The 10,324-nt window shown below is 45.4% G+C and overlaps 1 pseudogene; it reads left to right on the forward strand.

Moving 5' to 3' along the window:
* The first annotated feature begins 5,109 nt into the window (after window positions 1–5,109).
* Window positions 5,110–9,581, forward strand: LOC147983189 (uncharacterized; annotated as a pseudogene).
* The last annotated feature ends 743 nt before the right edge of the window (window positions 9,582–10,324 follow it).

Raw genomic sequence — 10,324 nt, forward strand, 5'->3', positions numbered from 1 at the left:
ACCTTCTGAGAAATTGCATTGAGGAATGCACATAGCTTCACAATGGCTAATCGGACGTTTTCCGGTAGAAGCCCCCTCAATGCAACCGGAAGCAGTTGCGTCATAATCACGTGGCAGTCATGAGACTTTAGGTTCTTGAACTTTTTCTCTAGCATGTTTATTATTCCCTTTATATTCGATGAGAAGCCAGTCGGGACCTTCATACTGAGCAGGCATTCAAAGAAGATTTCTTTCTCTTCTTTCGTAAGAGCGTAGCTGGCAGGACCTTCATACTGCTTCGGAGGCATGCCATCTTTTTCATGCAAACGTTGCAGGTCCTCCCGTGCCTCAGGTGTATCTTTTGTCTTTCCATACACGCCCAAGAAGCCTAGCAGGTTCACGCAAAGATTCTTCGTCACGTGCATCACGTCGATTGAAGAGCGGACCTCTAGGTCTTTCCAGTAGGGTAGGTCCCAAAATATAGATTTCTTCTTCCACATGGGTGCGTGTCCCTCAACGTCATTCAGAACAGCTAGTGTGCCGGGACCCTTTCCAAAGATTACGTGTAAATCATTGACCATAGCAAGTACGTGATCACCGGTACGCATGGCAGGCTTCTTCCGGTGATCTGCCTCGCCTTTGAAATACTTGCCTTTCTTTTGACATTAATGGTTGGTCGGAAGAAATCGACGATGGCCCAGGTACACATTCTTCCTGCATTTGTCCAGGTATATACTTTCAGTGTCATCTAAACAGTGCGTGCATGCGTGGTATCCTTTGTTCGTCTATCCTGAAAGGTTACTGAGAGCGGGCCAATCGTTTATGGTCACGAACAGCAACGCCTTTAGGTTAGATTCCTCCAATCTGTGCTCATCCCACGTACGTACACCATTTCCATTCCACAGCTGTAAAAGTTCTTCAACTAATGGCCTTAGGTACACATCAATGTCGTTGCCGGGTTGCTTAGGGCCTTGGATGAGAACTGGCATCATAATGAACTTCCGCTTCATGCACATCCAAGGAGGAAGGTTATACATACATAGAGTCATGGGACAGGTGCTGTGATTGCTGCTCTGCTCCCCGAAAGGATTAATGCCATCCGCGCTTAAAGAAAACCCTACGTTCCTTGGGTCCTTTGCAAACTCATCCCAGTACTTTCTCTTGATTTTTCTCCACTGCGACCCGCCAGCGGGTGCTCTCAACTTCCCGTCTTTCTTACGGTCCTCACTGTGCCATCGCATCAACTTGGCATGCTCTCGTTTTTGAACAGACGTTTCAACCGTGGTATTATAGGAGCATACCACATCACCTTCGCAGGAACCCTCTTCCTAGGGGGGCTCGCCGTCAACATCACCAGGGCCATCTCGTCTGATCTTATACCGCAATGCACCACATACCGGGCATGTGATCAGATCCTTGTATGCACCGTGGTAGAGGATGCAGTCATTAGGGCATGCATGTATCTTCTCCACCTCCAATCCTAGAGGACATACGACCTTCTTTGCTGTGTATGTACTGTCAGGCAATTCGTTATCCTTTGGAAGCTTCTTCTTCAATATTTTCAGTAGCGTCTAAAATCCTTTGTCAGGCACAGCATTCTCTGCCTTCCACTGCAGCAATTCCAGTACGGTACCGAGCTTTGTATTGCCATCTTCGCAATTGGGGTACAACCCTTTTTTGTGATCCTCTAACATGCGATCGAACTTCAGCTTCTCCTTTTGACTTTCGCATTGCGTCCTTGCATCGATAATGACCCGGCGGAGATCATCATCATCGGGCACATCGTCTGGTTCCTCTTGATCTTCAGCAGCTTCACCCGTTGCAGCATCATTGGGGACATCGTCTGGTTCCTCTTGATCTTCACCAGCTCCCCCCCGTTGCAGCATCACCGTATTCAGGGGGCACATAGTTGTCATCGTACTCTTCTTCTTTGCCGTCTTCCATAACCCCTATTTCTCCATGCCTCGTCCAAACATTATAGTGTGGCATGAAACCCTTGTAAAGCAGGTGGGAGTGAAGGATTTTCTGGTTAGAGTAAGACATCGTATTCCCACATTCAGTGCATGGACAACACATAAAACCATTCTGCTTGTTTGCCTCAGCCGCATCGAGAAACTCATGCATGCCCTTAATGTACTTGGAGGTGTGTCTGTCACCGTACATCCATTGCCGGTTCATCTGCGTGCATTATATATAATTAAGTGTCCAAATTAATAGAAGTTCATCATCACATTAAAACCAAAGTACATACATAGTTCTCATCTAACAACATATAGCTCTCCAGAGCATCTAATTAATTCAACCATGCATTGAAACTATGTAAAACATTTCAATACGAAAACAAATGTGATCATAATCGCAACCAAGCTAACAATTGATCCAACGGCATAATGATACCAAGCCTCGGTATGAATGGCATATTTTCTAATCTTTCTCATCTTCAAGCGCATTGCATCCATCTTGATCTTGTGATCATCGACGACATCCGCAACATGCAACTCCAATATCATCTTCTCCTTCTCAATTTTTTTTATTTTTTCCTTCAAGAAATTGTTTTCTTCTTCAACTAAATTTAACCTCTTGACAATAGGGTCGGTTGGAATTTCCAGTTCACATACATCCTAGATAAATAAAATCTATATCACGTTGGTCAGCATAATTTTCATAAACAATAAATGAACCAATAGTTATAAAGATAATATATATACCACATCCGAATCATAGACATGACGAGGGCCGATGGGGGCGGATACCAAAACCATCGCACTATATAAGATGTAATAATAAAAGTAAGAAAACAATACAAGTATCTATGTAAACATACAAGTAAGAATATTTTTCCCTTTCAGAGAGAAGATATGAACAAGAGGCTCACCACGGTGGTGCCGGCGATGAGCTCGGCGCGGGTGATCGACGACGGTGAAGATGGGGACGGGGTGTGACGGACCGCTAAACCTAGACAAATATTGAGGAAAATGGAGCTTGGAGGTCGAGCTTGGAGAGGAGAAAGCTTAAGTAGTGTGGCTCGGGCATTCCATCGAACACCTTGTGTGCATAGGAGGTGAGCTAGAGCACCACCAAGCCCTCTCCCCCTCGGCCAGAAAAAACAGAGCAGCGTGCTCTGCTCTTACGCGAGGGGGTATATATAGGCACCTCATTGGTCCCGGTTGGTGGCATGAACCGGGACTAAAGGGGAGCCTTTGGTCCTGGTTCAACCCACCAACCGGGACCAATGGTGGTGGGCCAGGAGCAAGGCCCATTGGTCCCGGTTCGTCCCACCAACCGGGACCAAAAGGTCCAGACGAACCGGGACCAATGGCCCACGTGGCCCGGCGGGCCCCCTGGGATAACGAACCGGGTCCAATGCCCCCATTGGTCCCGGTTCTGGACTGAACCGAAACTAATGGGCTGACCCGGCCTGGACCTTTGCCCCCTTTTCTACTAGTGAAGGAAGAAAATAAAATAAAACTCAAACATAATCAAAATAATGAATTATTCTAAGAAATAGTGAATTAGTGACATTGGTATTACCCTTTGAGAGGAAAGGGGCTGAAAACAAAAAGAAATAATGGTAAAATTTGCACACAATTTACACAGTAATTGCATTTATTATAATATGCAAGATTAGACATGCAAAAGTGGAGTTTTCGCAAAACGCAAAAACATGTTTTCTAAAATGAAACAAATTAGTATCATTGGCATTACCCTTAAAGAAAAAAGGAAATAATAATAATAATAATAACAATAATAATAATAACAATAATAATAATAAATTGCACACAATTTACAAAAAAATGCATTTTTTAGAATATGCAATAATAAGCATATAAAAGTGGTTTCATAGAACAAAAGTTTCCTAAAAAGGAATAAATTAGTGACATTGGTATTGCCTTTAAAGAAGAAACGAAATGAAACAAAAACTAAACAAAAATAAAATTAATGAAATTTTTCTAAGGAAGAATGAATTAGTGACAATGGTATTACCTTTAAAAAAGAAATAAAATGAAACAAAATCAAAATAATGAAGTTTTCTAAGATAGAATGAATTAGTGACATTGGTAGAAACAAAGTGAAACAAAAAATAAAATAAAATCAAAATAGTAAAGTTTTCTTAGAAAGAATGAATTAGAGGCATTTACACGACATAATAAAGAAGGCAGAGAGAAGAGACAACGAAACACGCTCGGACTCGTTCATTCACATGATGGAGAAAATTCGCAAAATTAATTTTTTAAATTTATACGAAGATGACCTTTGCTCGCGTGATCTCAATTACTCTGCACTAGCAAGCCCCATTAATGATCTCGGCGGCCGCGTCACCTGTCCTGCACGCACTAGCTGCATGTTGCATGCATGCACGTGGTAGTGTAGGTGTGTGTGCATAGTTTAGGAAAAAGAATTTGACTGACCCTAATTGTCTTTTCAGTCGGGTGATGTATAGCTAAAGCGTTTTTTTAAAACACTTGTGTGGAATGGAGGATAAAGGTCGAGGGTAGTGCCGTCTGGAAGGCAAGTGTGGGGGTGCCCTGCTCCCCTTAAGGTACGAGTTTTCGCATGAAGAGTCGCGGCGAAATCTCTGGCAACGCTTGAAAATAAACATAAACGAACACTGGAGGTGTCTAATATATGTGCTTTATGTGGTTTGGAATGCGAGGACACATACCACGCCCTATGCCGTCGCCCGTTGGCCCGACAACTATGGACGGCGATGGCGTGTACATGGAGTATGCCCAAGCTGGAGACCGTCGTCAACACTGGGCCGGAGTGGATCATCCACCTGCTGGACCAATGCAAGAACGAGGAGAGACTCCCTGTGGTGATGACACTTTGGCGCCGGAGCTGGTATGTACGTAATGAAGTATACCACCACAAACCTGCACCACCACTTGAGGCTTCTACCAGATTCCTGTCCGGCTACATCAATACGCTGTTGTACATTCAGCAAAATCCATCCGATGATGTTGCCAAGGGGAAGGGAGTGATTACTTATGGTGGCCGAACGTGGATGGTGCATGGAAGGAATAGGAGGGAACAGGAGGTGCTGGGATGATACTTCGTGATCATACAAGTGCCGTCATTTTCGCTTCTTGCCGGTTCATCCCACGCTGTACGAACGCCCTCGAGGCAGAGATGGCGGCGCTCATGAAGGGAGTGACTCTGGCTATGGAGCGGAGCCTGGACAGGTTGATAGTGGAGACGGACTGCTCGACGGCGGCTCACATGGTCAGGGACACTGAAACCAACAGGGCTCCAGTGGCGGCCATGGTTGGCGACATCAAGCAGATCCTAGCTGTCCGGCCACATGAAATAGCGGTGATTAAACGAGAGCAGAATAAAGCTAGCCACGCTCTCGCACAAATGGGCCGTTTACTGCCCAAAACTACTGTTTGGCTTCATTGTGCCCCTGATGAGGTTGACATCTTATGTCAACAGGAGTGTAATGACTCTGGTTCCCTGTTCAAGAATTCCTCCGAATAATCAGTTAACTTGCCGATTAATCCCTACTCATAGGGTCCCCGAGTTGCCGATTTCCTGATAAATCGTCCGATTAATTGATTAAATGGATGATTAACTTGCCGATTAGCCTACTAAACCCCTACTCACCAGCCGACCGAGCAGCTACTAGTTAACGATTTCCTCAACAATGCTCTGGTTAAGTAATGAAAGTTTCATTATGCACAAAAAAACAAGGTCGAGGGTAGACGAAAACGAGGATCGCTGCCCACGGGTGCACATCCATCACGAAGTACCACAGGAGAATATCCGGTACTCCCAACTCTTAGGGTGCTCCCGGGGCTCCAAACTCGGTAGGACATTTTTAAATGTTCGAAAAATTCTGAAAAAAATCCAGCACACAGACACAACATCATTGTATGTTGTCACGAATTTTGAAATCAAAATCTGAAACATAGCTTGAGAAACATAAATGAAAAATTCGACAGTAGATAGTACACAACATAAGTTGGGCTTTAGATTTGACCCATTATCACATTTATGCCAATATTGTTATTTTCTATCTCAAGCAATGTTTTGAATTTTGATTTGAATTTTTTACAACATAAGTTGATGTTGTGTCAATGTGCTAGATTGTTTTTAGATTTTTTTTAAACATTTAAAAATGTGCTACCGAGTTTGGAGCACTGGGAGCATCCTAAGGATGGGAGTATCAGATATTCTCCCGAAGTACCAATTCGGCCATGACAATGGAGCCCGCAGGGACACTGCTTCTGTAGGCGTGTGCGAATTTAGCTATCGGGGATGACGCATCAAAAATGACGATGCTGTTTGACAAGATAAAAACACAATTTATAGTACTAAACCATAAAGCAATTTTCATTGCCAAAATGGCCTTTGGTGGCCGCCGGAATCAGCCTCGTCAGTGCTCGTCACGATCGGTGCCAACCGTGCATGACATTCCCGTATATTAAATGTATTCGTAGAAGAAAAATACGGATTTATGGTTATCCAACTTGCGTTATCATGCAAATACGGTCACTTCGCTCGTATCTAGCCGTATAGCCTGCCCATGTGACGCGCCAGCCTGACGGAGGCCCACCTGTCAGTGGCTAGGAGTGCACAAGGGGTTGGGTGACTCTAGCACGTCGTTTTTTTTTCAGAAAAATCCCTACATAATTTATTTAATGACGACAAAAGACGTCAAATATAATGAAAAAAGGATGGGGTAGATTGGGTTCGAACCAACAACCTGTCTTTTACGGCATGGAACCAACAACCTGTTAATTAAACAATTACATCCATCCCACCAGTGCTGCCCGATGTTGTACATGCACAACTAAAATCTATTTGATTACACACAAAAGCACGTCAAGTTATTCTAAAAAAAATGTCAAATTTGTCCAGGTTAATCAGATAAATAGACACACATGTCTAACTGGTAATTTAGGGGTGGGGTCACTAATCGGTTTGATACTAACAACAGGTTAGGCTAACCAGGTAACTAGACTAATCTACACAGGGCCCACCTGTCAGTGGGTCAACCAAAAATTTGTAACTTGGGCGCATGGATAATTCCGCAGGGGAAAAAGGGGCCCAATGGATTCCATTCGTTGACCTCAAGTGTGAAACCGCAGGAGCTAACAACTACACCAAGTACCTATAATTGTGTAAAAGATAAACAATAAATTTTATATTTGGCAATGGAACTACTCGTATTCAGGTTTTTTCTCCCGGACCGAATTTCTGATAACAGATCAGTTACCAGAAATTTTTGTGTTCCCCGGAAAACTATGTTATTGCCTGAATTTTTTAATTTAAATGACAGAAACCATGTCAAATATATATCTCTCATATGCATACAGTATCAGAACAACAATGAATTGAACTTGCGATTTTTCAAATTTGAATTTCATTTGAATTTTTTGGACAAAAAGGTGAGATTTTTTGGAACTGGTTTTCTGGGCTGAACGTGGGGAAAAATGGAATATAAAAAGAATCTACGTCCATATTAAAGAAGGCACATCTCTTTATAGTCACGAGTATGTAGCTAGTGCATGTGTGTATACGATGTCTAGAGTTCAAATCTCCTCAAATCTTCTTTGCGATTAAGTTGTACCCACATGTGTTATTGAAGGGCTACTGCTTAATTAAATACAGAACAGGGGTGTTTTTGTAAAATAAAAATATGCGCGTCTCGTTCAAGCTGTTCCCAATCATTGACAATGGGCATAGCCATGCTGACATGCCACATCAGCGCAGGATACGTCTGAATACAAGCAAAGTAACCGTATTTGCGTAAGGACGCAAGTTAGATGACCATAAATTCGTATTTTTAAAGCTTTAACATCAAACTAAACATTGAACGTAAGTTATATGACTGCATATGATATTATCTCTTTTGATATTCTGCACGGGCTCAGTACACCAGCAAACACGGGAGTGCAGCACAACTCCACGTCGCCGTCAACCATGCATCACTCCAGTTTCATGTACGCGGCACGGGAGTTGGCTCCGTCAACATGTGCCATGCCAGGGTGACTGTTCCTTACCGTCAAAGTCCAGCAAGAGCCTTTTGAGTTGTTGACGACCACACCCTCTGCATCTCCATCCTCTCCTACAGCTGCAGCGGTCGTATTTGAGGAGCCATGTCGTTTGAGTCACCAACGACCTTCCTGTCACCATTGCTGTGCGAGGCAACATTGGCTTCCACCGATCGGAACTGGTCTTCGGCGCTGCTGCTGTCCATGGGTTCAGAAGAAATCACCTCAGCGGAGCGCCGGCCAGCTTCATGGATGGAAGCAACCACATACTCAGGCAACATTCCGCCACCCAAAATATCACCCGCATCTAGCCTAGGAACCAACCTGGAGCACACACACGATTCTCAATCAGCCAGATCCAAACCAACAACTGGAGACGAAAGGACTCAAGGACAAATCGTTGCGAAATCAAGGAGTAGGATATCCAAGTCAAAACAGATTTCAGTTTGGAAGAAGTAAGAGCATGAGAAATTACGCGGGGCAAACTGGTTCACCCTGAATCTGCTTCTTCAAGGAACAACTCGAGTCCATCCATGGTGAATGGTCGCCCGCATAGCTACGACGAGGGAAGGGGATGAAATCATCTGACCAATGGAAGAAAAAGCACCGCTTCTGAGGTTAGCCTAGCCTGCAGCGCCAGAGGGGCCCAGAATTAACATCGCACCACCCCACATGTGCTAATTTTAAATCAGCCCACATGTGCTAATTTTAAATCAGCCCATCAGGCTCAGAGTATCTCCAACGGCCGCGCCAAAAGAGGCGCGCACGATAAACTTAGTTTTTAGCACGCGCTGGACGGTTTCGCGCGCTCCAGCGCACGCGGGAAAGGGCGGCAACTTGCGCGCTATTTTTGACGCGTCGCTTCCGGCGTGCCTAAAAATTGCGGCGCTCGCCACGCGCCTATCCACACTGCCACACGCGTCTCATAGCTTCTTCGCCTTTCCAGCGCGTCCACCGCTTCGTCTCCTTGCCGCTCCAGTGCCCCACCACCGACGAGCCACCATGCCGCCGCGCCGCCGAGGAGCATCGGGCTACCACGGAGTCCGCCAGCGCCCCAACGGCTGGTTCTCCGTCGAGATTCGGTCCGGCGACATCCGACTCGGCCTCGGTACGTTCCGGACCTCGCACGAGGTTGCACGCGCCTACGACACGACGGCGTGGCGCCTGGACAAGCCGTGGCAGCAGATGAACTTCCAGGATGTCCAAACGCGCCAGCAGGCACAGGACGTCGCCCCTCTGCCTCGTCTTATCATGGACCAGGACCGTGCGAAGCACGCTCGGCGGTAGCGCTGCCTCCTCGTCGCCAAGGAGGACGAGCGGGCCATGGTGGAGTGGCGCCGGTGCCACCCAAAGGACGTCGCCAACGAGGAAGCCTTTTGGGCAAGGCGCCGTGAGGAGACGGCAAGGCGTCGCGCGGAGCGGTTGGACATGCGTCGGCGGAAGGCCCTGGCGTTATCGCAGTGCAAAATCGTTGACAATGGTGGGCAGTCGATCTTTTCGTCTAATGATGACTGTTGGGAAGACATGTGGCTCGATACCTCGGGCCAGACCAGCGAGGATGGCAATGATGATGATGATGATAACGATGACTGGGAATTTTTTTAAAATCGTTGCACCATAGTTTTTTTATCTATCTATGCTATGAAAGTATGTAAAATATCTATGTATCGTTTTCATCTATGAATTTTATTTATCATTTTATTAAAAGAATGTACGCAATGTTTAGCGCATGCTGCATTTTAGCGCGGCCGCTGGAGCTACGCACGCGCGCTCAGTTTTAACGCGGCTGCTGGAGCCAGCGTTGCCGGCCGCGTCAAACCAGGCGAAGGGCGTGTGGCAAATGAGGTTTTAGCGCGCTGCGTGTTGCGCGGCTGTTGGAGATGCTCTCATGACGTGCTTGTGTATCCCCTACGCAACCCACGGTCCACATACAAAGCTAGCACACCAGTGCATGGCACGCATGTATTTCAACTTGACAGCTACTAACGTATATGCACGAGAAAAAAACGAGCACACATCGCGGCGCTATACTGCACGGCCTGAGGTAGCGGCCTGCAGGTAGCTCGGCCACCAAAGTGCCACTCTCTTTTAGTTAGGCTACTAATATTTTTAAGTTGAATCCTTTATAATTTGTACTAAGTGTTATCTTAGTTAGAGCAATGCTATTTCAGTACAAAATTCATAGTAAACACTAAAAAATCAGCGTATTATCAAATCCACTGTAATATGTAAGACATATTTGACCAGAAAATCATAAAGTGATGTGCAAATGATTAAGTGACAAGTTCCTTGCGAACATCTTGTGTATTCTAGATTTGTTTATTTGCGTGTGTCTAATCAAAGACAGC

Source organism: Triticum urartu, chromosome 2A (genome assembly GCF_056163025.1).
Source record: "Triticum urartu cultivar PI428250 chromosome 2A, HENAU_Tu73, whole genome shotgun sequence".
Lineage (NCBI taxonomy): Eukaryota > Viridiplantae > Streptophyta > Magnoliopsida > Poales > Poaceae > Triticum > Triticum urartu.